This window comes from Sus scrofa, chromosome 5 (assembly GCF_054392235.1).
Source record: "Sus scrofa isolate SSC_HxYL_T2T_F1_AM1 chromosome 5, Sscrofa_HxYL_maternal_Yorkshire_Landrace_v2.0, whole genome shotgun sequence".
Taxonomy (NCBI): Eukaryota; Metazoa; Chordata; class Mammalia; order Artiodactyla; family Suidae; genus Sus; species Sus scrofa.
In genome coordinates, this window is record NC_139387.1 from 16,472,640 (window position 1) to 16,490,170 (window position 17,531).

The 17,531-nt window shown below is 46.7% G+C and overlaps 1 long non-coding RNA gene across 1 annotated transcript in view; it reads right to left on the reverse strand.

Moving 5' to 3' along the window:
• Positions 1-17,531, reverse strand: part of LOC106507478 (uncharacterized) — a 232,755-nt gene that overhangs the window by 100,908 nt on the left and 114,316 nt on the right. The gene's annotated exons all lie outside the window — the stretch shown is intronic.

Genomic DNA, 17,531 nt, shown 5'->3' on the forward strand with positions numbered 1-17,531 from the left:
CCCACCCCGCCCTTCCCCGAACTCTGCACCTGGGACAGCTAGATCCCACGGAGAAGAAACCCCATCAAACACCCCATAGAGCTCTTGGAAGGATTGGTGAGTCCGAAAGCAGGAGCAGATGGAAGGAGGCTATGCATGACTCTCACCTGGATGGGTTTCGGCCCAAGACGGCCTAAATTTTCAGCCACACGAGGAGGAAGGAGACTAGGGAAAAATCTGCCCCATAAATCCAGCGTGGAGTGGGGCCACTAACCCTGCTACACAAGGCCGACCTCTGGGGATGCTCAGGACTTGCAGTTACCACACGATGCTCGCATCCAAATGCTGGGCTGTCGGTGTGGACGCTGCCCAACAGAAGGGTGAGGAAGTTGAAGCAAATCCCTGTTCTTTACTCAGGAGTCAGAGAGAAGGAGCCTAAGACTCTCCACCTGAAATTATCCTCAAAGGCATGTACCAGAGGTGGGGGTCATCAAAGAAGAATCCAGCCCCCAGGGAGGGGAAGGTTAGACCACAGAGCAGAGCCCTACTGAGGCCACTGGGGTAGCTGGAAGGTAAGCAGCACAAAGGCTCAGGATTAGTGAGGGTGCGTCCACAGAAGACAATGCTATGGCCTGGGGGGCTGGGAGAGCTGAGACTGGGCCAGCAGAGCCTCCCCCAGCAGAGGCGCCCTTGATCTGCTCAGCAACCAAGACAGTCACAGGACTCTGTGCAGGCTGAGTGGCCACGGTCACGCTCTCAAAACCCAGGACTGGGATTCTGACTCAATTCCAAGCCTCACAAGGGCTGAGATGGAGACTACTGAAGCAGCCTCTTACAAAAGGAATTGGTTTATGACTGCCTGCTCCCACCCACCTCCTTTAGGGTTTGTAGCCATCAAGAAGAAAGGGTCCTGGGACACCTGCACACATTTCACCTGCAGACACCGTCACATTTCACCCTAACCAGCTCGCTGCAAGCTGCCTTGAATTCCATGCTTCCTTTCTTCTTCCCTGCTGATTCACCTCCCTGTTGATGCCTCCCCTCTCCCTGCAGACCCGATGCCCAGTGCCACTCGCCAGCTAGGATTTTTGCTTCCCAGGTCGATACGGTTCAGAATCCCTGCCTGGCTGCACTTCTTTCCTTTTGCCCCAGATGAGCCTGAAAATCTTAACCTCAGCACGGAGCCCATGGGGCAGCCTCTCTGCTGGCGTGCCCAGGCTCAAGTATAAGCCCCAGACAGGGACTGGGTGGCCGAAGCCTGCAGGTGGGTGCATGGGTGAGTCAGCAGCAAGCTACTGGAAAACAAGGTAACGAGAAAGGGTTGGACCTCTGCTCTCTTTAGAGGTTCACATTTTTTTTTTCAACAAATTGCTAATTTTTTACTTTTCTGAAGGTCCCCGGGGTTAGGAGACAGTGTTGGTGTTAGAACCAGGAAGAGTCAAATAAAAGGAATTTGAATAAAGTCAGGTAGGAGAAATAAAAAGACAATGAATTCTCCCAGGGACTAACAACAATAAGGCTCTGCCATCACTCCTAGACAAGGAGAAAATGTGGCTCCTTGAGCAAGGAAACTGAACGGTTTAGGAAGAGGAGGAGAAAAGCCTTAGAGGGATGTGGCCAGCCCAAGGTGGCCTGATGGGAGGATGCTGGGAGAGAATGCCCTGCCCTCATTCTCCTCTCTCCCATCTCTTGTTTGTGCCTCTCACTGCAGGAAAGAAGGGCAAAGAAGCCCATTGATGCTGGCCACTCAGAGCAGCATGGAGAAGGGAGAGAGGGAGTCTCCTACAGGAAGCAGCTGGTGAGCCATGGGCTTAAAGAGGGGATGGTGTCACCCATCAGCCTGTAGCACCGTCCCCTCATTGGGGAATTCCTCATTTGGGTCAACGAAGAGGGGAATAAGGTTTTAGAACCATCTAATCGCAAAAGGTGTGTCCAAGACTGGTTCCTGCTTAATGAAATGTGCTAACACCATCAGCAGCAGAAATAATGGAGGACACTCCGAGCTGCCTGGGGGAGAAGCCAGGCACTGGACTAACTTCAAGTGTCCACTTTGACCTTGGCACGGCCCCAGTGGATGTCCTTGGAGTTACTGCCCTTTAAAAGGCTCAAGAACCACACACCCTGGAAACAGCCACTGCACTTCTGTAGAGTAAGCGATGAACACGTGTGAACACCCCTCTGGTTACAAGCCCTATAAACGTACGTCTACCAAGCTTTCCCCGCTCTGTATCCTAGGCGGTAACTCTGAGCTGCCATGACTGGCGGGCCAGGCGCTGGACCACCTGTGCGTTTCTCCAGGTGGACGGTGACCTTCTAGTCTAGCAAACAGGGCACACATCACATCACACGGTCTCATCCTGAGCTGCAGGTGTTACAAAAATGTGAAGCTGGAGGGGGCCTGAGCCTGTGAGATGGGGGATCAAGCGCCTCCTGAGGTTTTCTTGAGTTGACTACTGACAGAGGACTTGGACACCTGTGACGAAGACGACAAGAACCCTGGTTCTATCCAGAGCCGGATTTTCTCCACGATTTTGCGTATTCCCGTGGCTGGAAGGGCAACGTGCAGTGACAACACAGCCCGTGTCCCTACCCCGGCTGACCCGATGCCCTCTACAAGGCCCTCCTCATTGGAATCCAGTCTGCAGGCCCTCTATGAAAAGTCTTTCTGCTGCATCTCTGGGCTGCAGGGACTGGTCTACAGGCTATTTCCTACTGACCACCCGGGAGTCCATGTGATCAGATTTGATTTCGTTTTCCAACTCACTGCCTCATGACCATGACCAACCACCTCCCTCCTGGGCCGTTGGGATTGATCTTTCCTCGGACCAGGGTCCTGGATGTGTGCTTCAGCCCTGCCTTACAGGCAACTTCTTGGCCAGGCTCACCCAAGCCCTGCAACCCACCCTGCCTCCTGAGCCCTGGCCCAGGGCTGGTGCTCAGATCCCCACGTGATCAGGAGAATCACTGTGCTTAATGGCACAGTCCCGACTCCGATCGAGGCTACTAATGGAATTCAGAGCAAATTGTTTCATAAGCATGACTCCCCATTACCCCACAGCAATGCTATCAAATGAGCAGGGCTCCTTTTTCTCGTTTTCAGATAAAGAAAAAAGGGTAAAGCGACCTGCCCAAGGCTATGTGGCACTGAAGTGGCTGAGCCAGGGTTCAAGTTCATGTCTGTGTCAGAAGCTGGCAGGACCCAATGGGAATGCTTTGGGAATTAGCTGCTCTAAGGGAAGGCAAACTCCTTCCCCCTCATAAAGACTGGTGTTTCTCTTTCTGCTGATTTTTGCAGCACGAAGGTAAGGGAGGAGGAGGGTCTGCCTTGCTTCTGGCCGGCAGAACGTTTGTAATAGATCCTGGGTATGCGCTCTCTATCCTCCGCTTCCTAGACCAAAGGAAATGAAGGAATCTCCCCCAGCCGGTGCCTCCGGGTCCGAGACGATCCATTCTGGCGCAGGAACAAAGGTAGAGGCCAAAGTTAGAACAACATGTCCTCAGATGACACGCGCTCTCTCCCATTACACACACACACACCCCTCTTGACGTACTTGCTGATCACAGCTGCACCTGGGACGTGAATATCTGTCACCCGAGGAACATGGGAACATCCACTGGACTTCCTTCCTAGGCGGCCTGTTGGGGAGGCGGGGGCGCATCGGGCCTCCCTGCCTCTGCCGTCCACTCAGCCACAGGCCAGCCTGGGCAGAAGAGAGCGAGGAATATTCTCACACCAGATGGCACTCACATATGAACTGGCTTCCTGCTTCCTGGTGCCACTGGCAACCATCCCACAAGCCCTTCCCATGACCCACCCACCTCTCCACAGGATACTGCAGGGAAACGAAGCCAGCTGCTCCTGGCGAATCTCTGTGGGTCCCTTGGATCTTCCCAGTCATTTCTGAAAATTCCGGGGCAGCCCCAAAGTAGAAGCGGTCCTAACCATGAAAACAGGCCTGCAGCGTATGTCTTTCAGCTCAGAAGATGTACCGGGGGGGTATTTTTATAGCCTTCAGTTTTGCTTCGGGGACTAAGTCTTGAAATTAGCTTATGGACATGGACGAAATGAATTTGCAAGTCTCAGCTGAAATCGTGAAGCAGGTGATCTGACATCTGGAGCACCTAACCGCTACGACAAACTGCTTTCTCATCCTCTTGAAAACCATGTGGTCAGTCTGAAAGAGGAAGCGGAAACCAACGGAGTTTTGATGATGCTTACAAATCATTTTCCTGCCTTCCTTCTCAAACAGTTCTGCTGACCTCTTAGGCTGCTATTTTCAGAAGCGGCACTATAACCATGAACAGTAATAGTAGCACTGCCTTGTATTTACATGAGAGCCCCTCCTCGACAGCGATCACCATGTGCTTTCTGAAGTGCCTGGTTTGTCCTCTTCATGCTTGTGTCTGCCCAGAGGTCTGCCACATTGAGGGTTTGCTTTGCAGTGGCTTGAATTCCTTCACCACATCTCGCAGGAGGCCACCTGCTCTGCTCTTTAGCTCCTCCTTTCCTCGCTCTCTCTCACTCCTCCACTCCCCCTCCCTTCCTCCTGCTTCCGCCTTCCCAAGTCCAAAGTCATGGACAGACAGGTGTAGCACAGGAGTTGCGGAGGCAGTTTCGGGAGGAGGACAAGGTGATCTGGGCAGTGGAGGAGAGAGGGTGCCGTTCTCCCCCCACCTAAGTCCTGATAAAAGTAGTCTTCACAATAATCAGATCCCAGTTCTCTGTCTTTAAAACAAGGGACTTGAACTTGAGGGTCTCTGAGGGTCCCACCAGCTCTGATGAGCTCATTCGCTTTTGGACCATCAAGATGGAAACCTATTGGCTGTCCTTTGTCCCAAACGCTTCCCCCACCAGACCTGCTGGAAAAGAAATGCTTCTCTTCCCCAAATACTATGATTTTTTTTCCTATCATGAAAAGTGGACAAAAAAATTCTACCCAGCTTTAGTCTGGAAGTCCCTGGAGATGCTTCTGTTTTCACAAGGATTGGGGGAGCCTACTGGCATTAAGGAGGTGGGAGGTCAGGGACCCCAAATCCTGCAAGGTTCAGGTAGTGCCTATGCCTGGCATACTCACAGGTGCTCAACACGTCTGCTTACTGAATGAGGAGTGTGCCAGTAATTTCCCTTTCGAGGCCTCCTTTCCAAGGGTGTAACTTGTTCATCCAAGGAGCTTCAAGCGAGTCATGTACACACACATATAGGGTAATTTCCTCACAAAGGAATGACAATCTAGGCACAATGGCTCAGTCTCTAAACTGTAACCTCCTCAGGGGCAGGGACAATGGTCCGTACAGAGTCATTAGGGCTGATCGCAAATATTTCCAGAACTCTTTTTTCTGGACATAGGACAGGATTGCTCCTTCTCACCCCTTTGATGTTAGCCACGATCAAATGTCTTGCTTCGGCCAATGGGATGGATTAGAGGTGATGTGTCATTTCTAGGGGATGCTTAAGAGCCGGTGCGCAAACCACCACGTTTGTTTTCTCACCCTAAGGTGACCATGGATCCTTGCAATGAGATAGGGCCTTGGGTGTGTAGGTTCCCTGCTGAGCTGTCCTGGGCTGGAGACTCCAAGTGCCCCTGACGCAGCCTGATAACAAGATGTGTGCAGGAAACAATCAATGGTTTTAAGCCACTGTGCTTTGGAGTTTATCTGTTACCACAGTACAAACCGTCTTATCCTGACTGCTACTGCCTCATCTGGATTTTTTGAGGAAGATGAATAAAAAGTATTCCTACGTCTTTCCCCAACATCTGAACAAATTGAGAAATAAGATGAAAAGAAAGGCAGATGGAAACCAAACTGGTAGCTTTGTTTTGTTTTGTTTTCTGGGGGTGGTGGGTGCACTCGCAGCATATGGAAATTCCCAGGCTAGGGGTCGAACTGGAGCTGCAGCTCCCGGCCTATGCCGCAGCCACAGCAACACCAGATCCTTAACCCACTGAGCAAGGTCAGGGATCGAACCTGCATCCTCAGGGATACTAGTTGGGTTTGTTGCCACCGAGCCACAATGGGAACTTCAGCTTTGTTACTAATTTACTCTGGAGAGCACGGGAAGGAAGCTGCTTCCCCATGATGGGTGTGATGGTGGAGGCAGGGATGCTTCCTCAGCCAAGGAGCACAGCTTTCTCGGGACGTGTGTTCTGGCCCAGCGAGGGTAGGCCTTTCAAAACAAACATCACAGTCTGTGTAGCTTATTTAAAAAAAAAAAAAAAATTCTCTTCTCACAAATCTGAAGGCTGGAAGTCCAAGATCAAAGGTGTCAGGAGAGTTAGTTTCCTCCAAAGCGTCTCTCGTCGGCTTGCAGATGGCTATCGTCTCCTACCTGTATGTAACCTGGTCTTTCCTCTACGTGCGTCTGTGTCCTGATCTCCTCATATAACACCAGTCATGTGGAATTAAGGCTCACCCCCTGTGACCTCATTTAACCTTAATTACCTCTCTGAAAGCCCCACCTCCAAAAACAATCACATTCTGAGATACCAGGAGTTAAGTGTTTCAACATATGGATTTGGCGGGGGATGCGATCGCCGGTTACAACCGGCTTCTCAGTTGGCAGCGCAACTCCAAAGAGCCAGGGAGGTGGAGCTGAGCCAGCATGCCCCATGCTGGTCTCTGCAAGTGTACTAGCACATGGCACTCTTCCCCAAATGACCCATCGTCCACCCCTGCAACCTTTCCAAGGGTCGAATGGACTGAGTTCATGGAGAGAGTCAGTGAGACAAATGGTCTCTCTTGTGACGCTTCTTACATTGTTTTGGTCTTATTTTTAAATTTATTTGGTTTGGTTTCCATTGTTGTGTCACTCTTTAGTCCACATGTCTATTTTCCGCCTGGTCCACCCCAACTGTCAGCTCAGCTAGGAGAGAGGCTTTTGCAGCATCCTGATTACATCTTGCATTGTAATCACAGCAGCTGCCTGATGGGGCAATGGCAAATTGGGCTCTGAGTTTATTTTTAACTTCGGAGATTCTCGCATTGCAAAGGGGCCTGAGAAATGAGAACATGGTAGAGCAGAACCTGGAGAGGTAAATCATAGGAGAACCCTTTGGGCACAGGGCCAATTTATCTCCCCAGGTAAAACCGAGCCACTGTGCAAACAGCCATTGGTCCCTGTGGTCCTGATGGGTACCGGGTGGGTCTGCCAAGTCCTGCTGCCTTTGGGAAGGAAAACTAATGTGAGGGACCCAGGCCAAATTGCTCAGATCTGCCACAAGAAGCCAAAGTGGCCTTTTGAAAGATTAATGGGGCATTTGGCTCTCAGGGGAGATGGGAAAAAGCTTTCTAAAAAATAGCAGCAGCTTCTGGCAGGGATTCCAGAGGAGGGGGGTGAAGGCTGCGGGCTGGCTCCTCTATCCTTTTTTCCTTTTAATCCTGGCTTTCTTTTTTCCCACAGTCTCTCACCATCCTGCTTCTCTTGCTTCCTCTTCTCGTTTCTTCTTTGGTGCTTTGGCCTCCCCAAGCAACTTCTGTCTTTCCTTTCATTTGCCCTGTCATCTGACCTTCTTCTGTTTCTCATTCATCAGGAGCAGGAGGCACTTTGTATGGGGGGAAAGATACAGGTTTTGGAATGCAGCCTGGGCTTTCAGCCCAACTCCGCACTTTCTAAAACGTGTGAGAAGGACATGGATTGTGTCTGGCTCCTTCCTTTGGGGATGACACCCATAAATGTCCCTCTCTGCTGAAAGTGATTCTGGTGGGGATGTCAGTCAAGGGGCACCCACCTGCCCCTCCGAGGTGCAGGCACGTGATGAGAGCCCGCAATCCAACTGACTCAGTGGTTGGTCCAAGACAACCAAGAAGGGCCAATTAGAACGCTTCTAGGGGTCAACACGTGCTGTAAGCCAGAAGGACCATGGAAACCTATGACTTCTGGAAATCATCTTCTTCCCTTAGAGGAGAAACTTTCTAATGATGAAGTAAAACAGGACAAAGCAGAGTCAAAGACAGGGCACAGATGGGGCACCTGAATCCAAGAAGAAAAGTCAGATCAAGCCCTGCACCATTCCTCTCGTTTTTCCATCACTTGGGCCACTACAGTTTATTTGTGTTTTTTTCCACCAACTCTTTGAATTTGGTTTCTGTTGCTTATAACCAGTGGAGCCCTAACAATCACACTGTAACTTTAGGTAACTTATTTACCTTCCCGGAATCTCAGTTTTTTCTCACCTACAAATGGACTCCCTGACCCTTGTGCCCTGAGTGTAAGTGGGGTGCATCCAAAACAAAGCATTCAAAACATCTCGTATAAAAACTCAGCATACCTTTCTGTAATCATTTCTATAGTAGATTTTTCTCCCACCAAACTGAGAGCTCAGGGGTTGTGTCTTATGCATCCCAGTATTTTCAGCACTTACCCTGGGACATCAAAAGAACTCAGTACATGTTGATTTATTCCCAATTCCCTCTTTAATTTTTTTTAATTTACTTTTTTAAATGACCACACCCATGGCATATGGAAGTTCCCAGGCCAGGGACTGAATCCAAGGCGCAACTGCAGCAATGCCAGATCCTTTAACCCACTGTACCAGGCCAGGGATCAAACCTGCTCCTCTATAGCAACCAGAGCCCCTGCAGTTGAATTCTAAACCCACTGTGATACTGCAAGAACTCTTTTCTTCTGTATAGCCTCCTACTTGTAGCTCTTATTTCTTTTCTTGTATTTTCTTTCTTTCCTGGACCAAGTTTCTACCTAATTTCCCCTAGTCCTCCTACAGGTAAGTTTTCATACCTGGATACTTGGTGTACAGTCAATAGTGACGGTGTGCCCAAGTGGTGCTATAAAGAAGGTCTGTTTCATCTGTCCTTGCCAGGGAAGGGGCAGCTGGCCAACTGTGCCCACAAGTGGCTAGCTGCTACAAGTATCACAAAGCTTTAATAGCTAGAAGTAATTGCTAGTGCAAGAATTAGGTCCAGTCGAAAGTAATTTTAGCTTGGTGTTAAAGTGAAGACTCATGAAATTAGTCACACGCAGACTCCCTTCCTTCCCCGACCCATCCAAGTCTGGCCCTCTTCTTAACAGCACTGCATTCCTGGAACATTCATTCCCACACAAACACACCATTATCCCAAGGTGAGCATGGCATCAAACTCCTTCCTCTTCCTTTGCTTTCTGGCTTGGGTAAATGGCACCAATGTCTTCCTAGGCACCAGGATCCCTGCCTGGTGATGACGTTACATGTCTCTTACTCTGTTCCCAAGTCATGAACATCCCATGTCAAATTCATCTCCTCCTTGCCTGCCATCACCCTAACTCAGGACCACTTACCTCTCACCTGTGTTATTTTAGGAGCCCTCTATTTGCTCACTTCCTCTCTAGCACACCCCTAAATCAGTCCAGCCCTTTACCCCCTCACTCTAACGCTTTTAGGGGCTGCCCACTGCCAAGTCAATCAAGCAAAACGATTTCATGGCAGAATTCGGGATGCTCTGCAAATGAGGTCAAGCCAAGTCTCTGGTCCCATTTCCACTTTGTTCCAGCCAAACCATTTTACATCCTATTCCCTGCCTGATCTGTTCCTGCTTTTGTTCCGCTGCTACTTCATACCTATCTTCTTGTTAGAAGCCCAACTCTCCCCAGGACTAATTCAGATGCTGTAGAGACTGTCTTCCTTCCAGCCACCTCGACACCATGGAACCAACGAGAACAGTCTCGTTGGGCTAAGTTGCTTTGAGTTTGGTGAGTTTGATCCTCACCAGCTTTGGCTCCAGATGGCATCTTGTTGTCTCCAAACATTAAAGTCTTCCTCCAAAGATAAGAATTTCTATCTCTGAGAGTCTTTGGGAATAACAGCTAGCATTTAGTGAGCACTTCCTCTGTGCCAGGCTAAGAGCTTTCCATGTGCTACCTAATTAACTCCTCGCTGTCCCATTATAGGATAGCCAGTTGTTACCTTCGCCTGACAGCTGAGAAATGAGGCTTAGAGAGGTCAGCTTACCTCCTCTGGGGACCGTCGCTAACAAAAGGTAGTTCCTCAGGTTCTCAACCCCATACTTCCTACACAAAACATGCTACAATTATCACACAGAGGAAAAAAAAAAAAAGTTGTTTGTATTGTTATTTAAATATGAGACTTGGAGTTCCCATTGTGGCTCAGTGGAAACGAATCTAACTAGTATCCATGAGAATGTAGGTTCAATCCCTGGTCTCGCCCAGCGGGTTAAGGATCTGGCGTTGCCATGAGCTGTGGTGTATGTAGGTCTCAGACATGGCTCAGATCCCAAGTTGTTGTGCCTGTGGTGTAGACCAGTAGCTATAGCTCCGATTAGACCCCTAGCCTGGGAACTTCTGTAAGTAAGTAAGTAAGTAAATAAATAAATAAATAAATAAATAAGAGACTTCTGAACATGCTTAAGCATTCTCAGTTTTCCTATACCATCACTGGAAAAGAAAGTACGCCAAAACATTTTCCCTTTTACAATTTCCCTGGAAACAAGTATTCAGGGTAGTAAGAGAGACCATTATCTGTTTATCATTTCAGTGTTTAACCACTTTTTCCTAAATTATTTTAGAAAGACCTAGAAATTACTGAAGCCTCTGACTCACAGATGCTCTCAAGTCCTTCAGCCTTCCGGTCATGCTTCTAATGTAAAATAAAACAGCTTGAGGCCTCAACCTCTGAAAATAGTAGAAGCTGGCCAGCTGTCAGAAGCTTCCAGGAAAACAAAAATCAGCTTGAGGAGAAATTTTGAAAGCCTTGATATATGTTAATTATAGACATTAAGGGTCAAAAATGGGGAAGGGGAACCAAGCCAGAATGAGAGGAACGCTGTTCATTAGTCAGAGCGATGCTAGGTTACACTGTAGTAACAAACTCCCAGATCCCAGTGACTTTCACATGAGAAGTTTGCTCACAAAGAGTCCACTGCAAGATCCCTGGTCCTCCAGGGAAACTCCCTTCCAAGATGCAGGGAGCCAATATGCTTTTATCTTGTGATTCCAATATTTCAGCACATGCCTTCTGGGGTCATTGAGTTGGAGAAAGAACCAAAGCGTCAGGAAGGAGCTTGTTGATGCTGCAGCCTGGAAATGATACTTGTGACTTTTGTTTGCAGTCCATTTGCCAGAAATAGTCATACAGCTTAGCCCAACTTGCGAGGCAGCTTCTAGGTATGCAAGGACTCATGTACATTAAGTAAGCAATCAGTGCTCTGCCATGAAGGCAGGGCTCAGGCCATTTAACTCCTCATTCATTTACTAAGCAATCTCCTAAAACGTAAGACGTGTTCATCATTAGACTCCCGTACTTTCTAGAGTAGAATCTGAAGCAGGAGAGAGAGAAATGGCAAAAGGAGAATAGCAACCTACTCTCTGATTTGGCTTTAATCTCCTTAGCGGGCAATTTGAAATTTACATGTCTATTTCATTTCAGAGACTTTAATGCTTTTAAAAGAGCACCACAAAACAGTCTGGCAACCAATATTCACTAACCAGTCTGTGACCTTGGACATCAGACTTGACTTCTCTGATTCTCAGAGTGCTCATCAGTACATGGGGAAGGATGATTCATAAACTTCACTCAGTTACTGCAAAGTCCAGGTCAGATGTCTGAAACATTTAGCAAAGTGCTCAGCTCATAGCAGGTGCTGGAGTGCTTGTTGAATGAGTATCTGTGAGCAAATTACTGCTTATCGTTTATTCTAGAGGAAACTGCTATCATGAAATGAAACATAAATGGTGCAAAGTGCATGCGATCATTTTAGTCACTCAATGTCATGGTTGGTAAATTATGCCAGTGGGGGCAATGTTTTCAAATAAAGGTAATTCATTCCACTTCACTGAGCTATTATGAAACTCGGGTATCTGTGAAAAGGCTGTGCAAACTGTCAAGTGCCATGTAAATGTACAGCACTGGTATGAATAACATTGTGACCTATGCTGTAGTCATACACATCCCCACACTTAAGGGTCTCACACTTGTTTTCACAACCTGTAGTCAACACCTTAAAATTCTTGATAATTTTTGAAAAGGGGGCCCCCCTATTTTCACTTTTCCCTGGGCCCCACAAACTATGTAGTTGGTCCTGGTTGTGACTCAAAATGTTGCTTCTTTTTTGTCAAAGGAAGGGAGTTTGAGATGCTTTTCCTGGTCTCATGCAGCCCTAAAATTATATGATTCTGAAAAATATTCCAAATGTTGTGCCATTTTCATATTTTTGGTTTCTTTAAAACACTACAGATTGGTAACAAGGACCTACTGTATAGCACAGAGTAATCTACTCAATGCTGTGTAATAACTTGTATGGGAAAAGAATCTGAAAAGGAATGAAATATATATATATACGTCTTATTGATTCACTTTGTTGTACACCTGAAACTAAAACAACTATACACCAATAAAATTTATTTTTAAAAAAATCTTCTAAATAAAAACCAAAACCAAAAACCTTACACTCGCCTTCTATTTCTAAGCAAATGCTTTTTAAAAGCATGTGTTATTTCTTACCAGTTCTCATTCTTTTGGTCTGCACTCCTGTGAAGTCCCGGCAAAATAATTCATTTCCCCACTAGATTCAGTCTACTTAGTGAAAATCCTCAGGGACAATTCCAACTTTGTGTTTTCATGAGGCCTCTTTCAAAGTATGCCCTGTGCATGCCTCGTGGCCTGGATTCTACACTGGAGATGTGTATTGGTATTGAGTAACGCATTTTAGACTTTTGCAAAAGAACATATTTTTTAAACATCCACACTGGAAAGAGAACTTTGGAGCTATGGCATTTTGCTTCGGAACCAGGGAAGCTATAACGGAGTAGAAAACGCAGAAGACTTGGCATTCACAGATTTCTGTTCTTGTTTATCCATCACTGTGTCAATGAGTCTAATCAAGTTACCTGAGTCTCACTGCGCCTTAGTTTCCTTATTTGTAAAGTGGGATGGCGGAGGCTGGGGGCGGGTCGTATCTATTTCATAAAATTTTGAGGCTAAGATATGACAACAACGTTCTTGACACTCCTTTTAAATTATGACTAACATGTTACAGAGTTGTTTTCTTTATAAGGAATTTCATCCCATAAAGGAATCAATCAGCCATGATAACCTAAAGAATTAAAATGACCCCCTGCACTTTTTCTCTTTAACATCACAGTGTTAGGCAGGAAACAGGTTGTTTTGTGGATGGATATTCATTTAACAAATCTTCTGAGCATCCACTGTAAGCTCAGCATTTTGCTGAGCACACCCGCCAAAATTCTGACTATTAGCTTACAATCTAATATACCCTAAAACCCAAACAACACAGCATTATGCATTTGATCATAAATATTCCTTTGGCAAATACTTAATACATATCAGCCTATGCCAGGTCTATAATATACAGATTTTTAAAGGAGAGGTAGGAAGTGTTATGGGGATTATAACAAAGAGATCAACTGAGTATCTCCTTTTTTTTTCTTTTTTTTAATGTGGAAAGGAGGGGAAAGAAAGTTAATGTAAAAACTGGAAGCAGAAATCCTCAGGGAATTAATAACAAAAATGTACCATGATGGGCCATCCCAGTTAAGAAGGGTAACCCTTAGGCCAGGAATGGAATGTGTAGGAGAGAGAAGTCAAAAAATTAAATATTCAAATAAAGTATTTATGTGCTGCTAGTGTGCAATAAAGATTTATAAATTCTCCAAGAATTCTCAAAAAGAAGAGAGTAAAGGAACCTAGAATAGAAGAAACCCAAGGGAGATTTAAAGGAGGAAATGGGGTTGAGGGGAAGTGGGGGGCGGGGGTGAGAGAGAGAAAGAATCTGAGGCAGGAAGATACAAAAGGACTGGGCCCAAGAAGAGGCCAGCGAGAGGCTCCCAGCGGAGGAACGGCGGTTGCTTCCGGTTGCGACGAGTGTGACTTGCACAACTCTAGAAAGACATATCAACCTCTGGTTCAGATCATCACAAAACAGTTTCTCAGCAGATGGTAATAAAACTCTCAGTGAAAACAAGCTTGTTTTGCTAATTCACACGTCACATGGACTAGCAGGACTGCCCTGGCTGGAGGCGGATTTTGAAAAGAGCTGTTCAATTTTATACGGCTTCCGGCAAAGTAGTTCTTCCTCTCCGGCACCATCTCCAAAGAGTCACTTTAAGCATAGGATGCAGCGTTTCCCCTTATGGACAAGATTTTGAAAAACACAAGGGCAAAGGTCAGTTGGTAGTGGCTGGAAAGGAAGAGCTAGGCAGGAGACCCCGGTAAGAGATCAAGAACTCAGGAGAAACCCAAAGTCACCAGGCCCCTTTTGCCTGATGCACAGCAAGCCAGAGCACCGAGACACCAAGGTCTGCAGCAAAGAGAGGGCTCATCTGAAAGGCAACCAAGTGAAGAGAACATATCTTAAGCCTGCCTCCCCAAAGGCAAGGAGCTCGGGGTATTTATGGGATTACGAGTAAATGAGCAGGGTGGCCTGAGCTGGGGAGCATGGGGACCGGTGACTGGAAAGAGGTGAAATAATTGTTATTCTGAGCAGGTGTAACTAAGCTACAGACCACGGCACCCTCTGAGGGTGGAGCTTTGGGTCCCCCTATTTCCAAAGGGCATCCAGCAGACACTCACGCATGCCCAGTTGAAGGGCCAGTCGATTGGAAAGGCCTATCCAATCTCAACTACCCAGTCTTAACCAGCTCAGCTCGAACTAGACACAGCTCTCTAAGTTCTGAGAAAACAACCTGGGCAAACATCTTATTGTTGAGGCTACGTGCTGCCTGGAGGCCCTGCAAATCTTAAAATGACCTGGATTAGCGAAAGCAGGAGAAATGGATTTAACTCAGGGTTTCACTGACCATGTTAGATGTATCTTTCAAATGAAATCCCCTCCAGCCCAACAGATACTCAAGCCTTTCCACCGGTCTTTCGTTTTTTCACACTATTTTATTTTTTTCTTTTAGGCCCGCACAGGTGGCAGGCGCATGGAGGTTCCTAGGCTAGGGGTCTAATCAGAGCTACAGCTGCCGGCCTACACCACAGCCACAGCAACACCACATCCTTAACCCATTGAGTAAGGCCGGGGATCGAACCTGCATCCTCATGGATGCTAGTCGGGTTCATTAACCACTGAGCCATGACGGGAACTCCTGGTCTTTCATTTTTAAAGGCACATGTAAGATGCGGCTACTGGTTTTTCAACTCTACCTGTGGGGTATGGCCTGATAGGAAAATTTCTGGACAACTGTTGCCAAGAAACTTGGAACCATCTCTCTTCCACCTGAATTTATGTGACTTGAGGAAAAATCTCTTAACCTCCTTGAACTTCAGGTAAAAAAACACATCTTACATATACACAGTGCAATACTACTCAGCCATAAAAAAGAACAAAACAATGCCATTTGCAGTGACATAGATGCAACTAGAGATTCTCATACAAAGTGAAGTACGTCAGAAAGAGAAGGACAAATATCATATGATAACACTTACATGTGGAGTTTAAAATGTGGCACAAAGGAACCTATCTGGAACAGAAACAGATTCATAGACATAGAGAACAGACTTGTGTTTGCCAAGGGGGAGGGAGAGGGAGAGGGATGGATGGGGAGTTTGGGGTTAGTAGATGCAAACTATTATATTTAGAATGGATAAGCAATGGGGTACTGCTGGTAACAGGGAACTATATCTATTCTCTTGGGATAGAACATGATGGGGGATGATATGAGAAAAATAAGGTGTGTGTATACATATATAAGTGTGTGTGTGTGTGTGTGTGTGTGTGTGTGTGTGTGACTGAGTTGCTCTCTGTACAGCATAAATTGGCAGGACACTGTAAATCACCTATACTTTAATAAAAAAATTTTAATAAAAAAAGAACAAAAAAAAACCATTATCTTGCCTCTCCCATCAGTACTAAAACAAAACAAAGCGGAGTTCCCATCGTGGCGCAGTGGTTAACGAATCCGACTAGGAACCATGAGGTTGAGGGTTCGATCCCTGGCCCTGCTCAGTGGGTTAACGATCCGGCATTGCCTTGAGCTGTGGTGTAGGTTGCAGACGCTGCTCGGATCCCGCATTGCTGTGGCTCTGGCGCAGGCTGGTGGCTACAGCTCCGATTCGACACCTAGCCTGGGAACCTCCATATGCCGAGGGAGCAGCCCTAGAAATGGCAAAAAGACAAAAAAAAAAAAAAAAAAAAAAAAAGCAATGCAGCAACAGCAACAAAAATCTCCTTGGATAAAACCAAGGACCATAGAAATGGAGGAAGCTTTTCATACAAAGGTCCATTTTCTTGTCCCTGAGCTCTGGGGGACCATATTCAGAACTGGAAGGGACCCTGGGAGAGGCCATTGTTTTCTGCGGAGGGAAGACACAGGCCGATCTAAATGGTTTCAGCTGCTGGGAAGTGGCGCTCGCTGGGCCCAAGAGATGTCCTAGCATTCCACAGCAAAGGTTCTCATTCTACTTGAAAGTGGAGATTTCTCCACCCCTCATCACCCCCAGAATTTGTAATCTGGATTCAAAACCACATGTCGTCATTCCGATCGTTTTTTCCTGAGATTGTCAAACTTTTGCAGCTAATTATCAGTTGGAGTCAGTGTAATAGGACCTGTGTTTCTATGCTGGATTTTATTAAAATACCTCTGATATCAGCAGGGGCTGTGGTAAACTTTCAGCTGTATATGCAGTGGGGTTTTTCCCTTCTCTGCAAGGAAAGCCCCAGCAGGTTTTAAAAATGAGGACTCTTAACTGGAATGGCACAGACTTACTGTTAGGAAGTGCTATCGCTTCCGCTTTGAAGAAACAATGAACTATTTCCTGGCTTTCCAACCAGGAAGACTTTGGGGGGCTATGAGGGAAAAATGTAATGCGTAATAAAGGAACAAGCATGCTTAATGGCAGTGTAGAAGGTTCCTTTAAGCCGATGCCTTAGAGCCCAGGAATCTTCATTTACTGGCATCCTCTGAAAACCCAGCTTCCACAAACGATGTAATAAATACTCAGAATCCCAGGAAGCCCACAGAAAACTCACTTTGAACTCTGCATTTGGCTCAAGATTGAAATCTTCCTTGAACCATGGAATCTCAGCTAAAAGACTGAATGCCCGCAGGTTCAACTTCCCCCTGCAGGTTTTGGGGGTTTTGCTAGGTTTTGGGGTTGAGGGGGAGGAGCAGAGCTTTGTCCTAGTATCTTCCTAGGACTTCTAAGCCCATCAATATAGAAAGTTCTAGAAGAGGTCTTCAGACCTGAACATATCCCACCAATCATTCTCATTTTTACCCATCTCACTGTCCTTCCATCTCTGGCCACAGAGAACTAGGCTTCCCTTCTATCTGACGCTCTGCTTTCCTTGGCTTTTCCAACAAGGTACTTGACCATCTTCGCAGCTGTAACTGCATCTTAATCACTCAGGCTTCTTTTCTCTACAGACAAGCTCAAGTCCCTTCCCCCCTAAGAATGATTCTTTCTCTTTTCTTTTCACTGCAGCGGAATTCCAAAAACATGCTGCCCGCCCGCTCTAAACCCGTCACTCATTGCAGTCTGGTTTCTTCCACCACCACTCTCCTGGAAACTTCCAAGAATCACCTCGTACCTTCCTAAAAACCTCTCTTCAGAAACTGTCTCTAAAAATTTTAATGGCTTGTA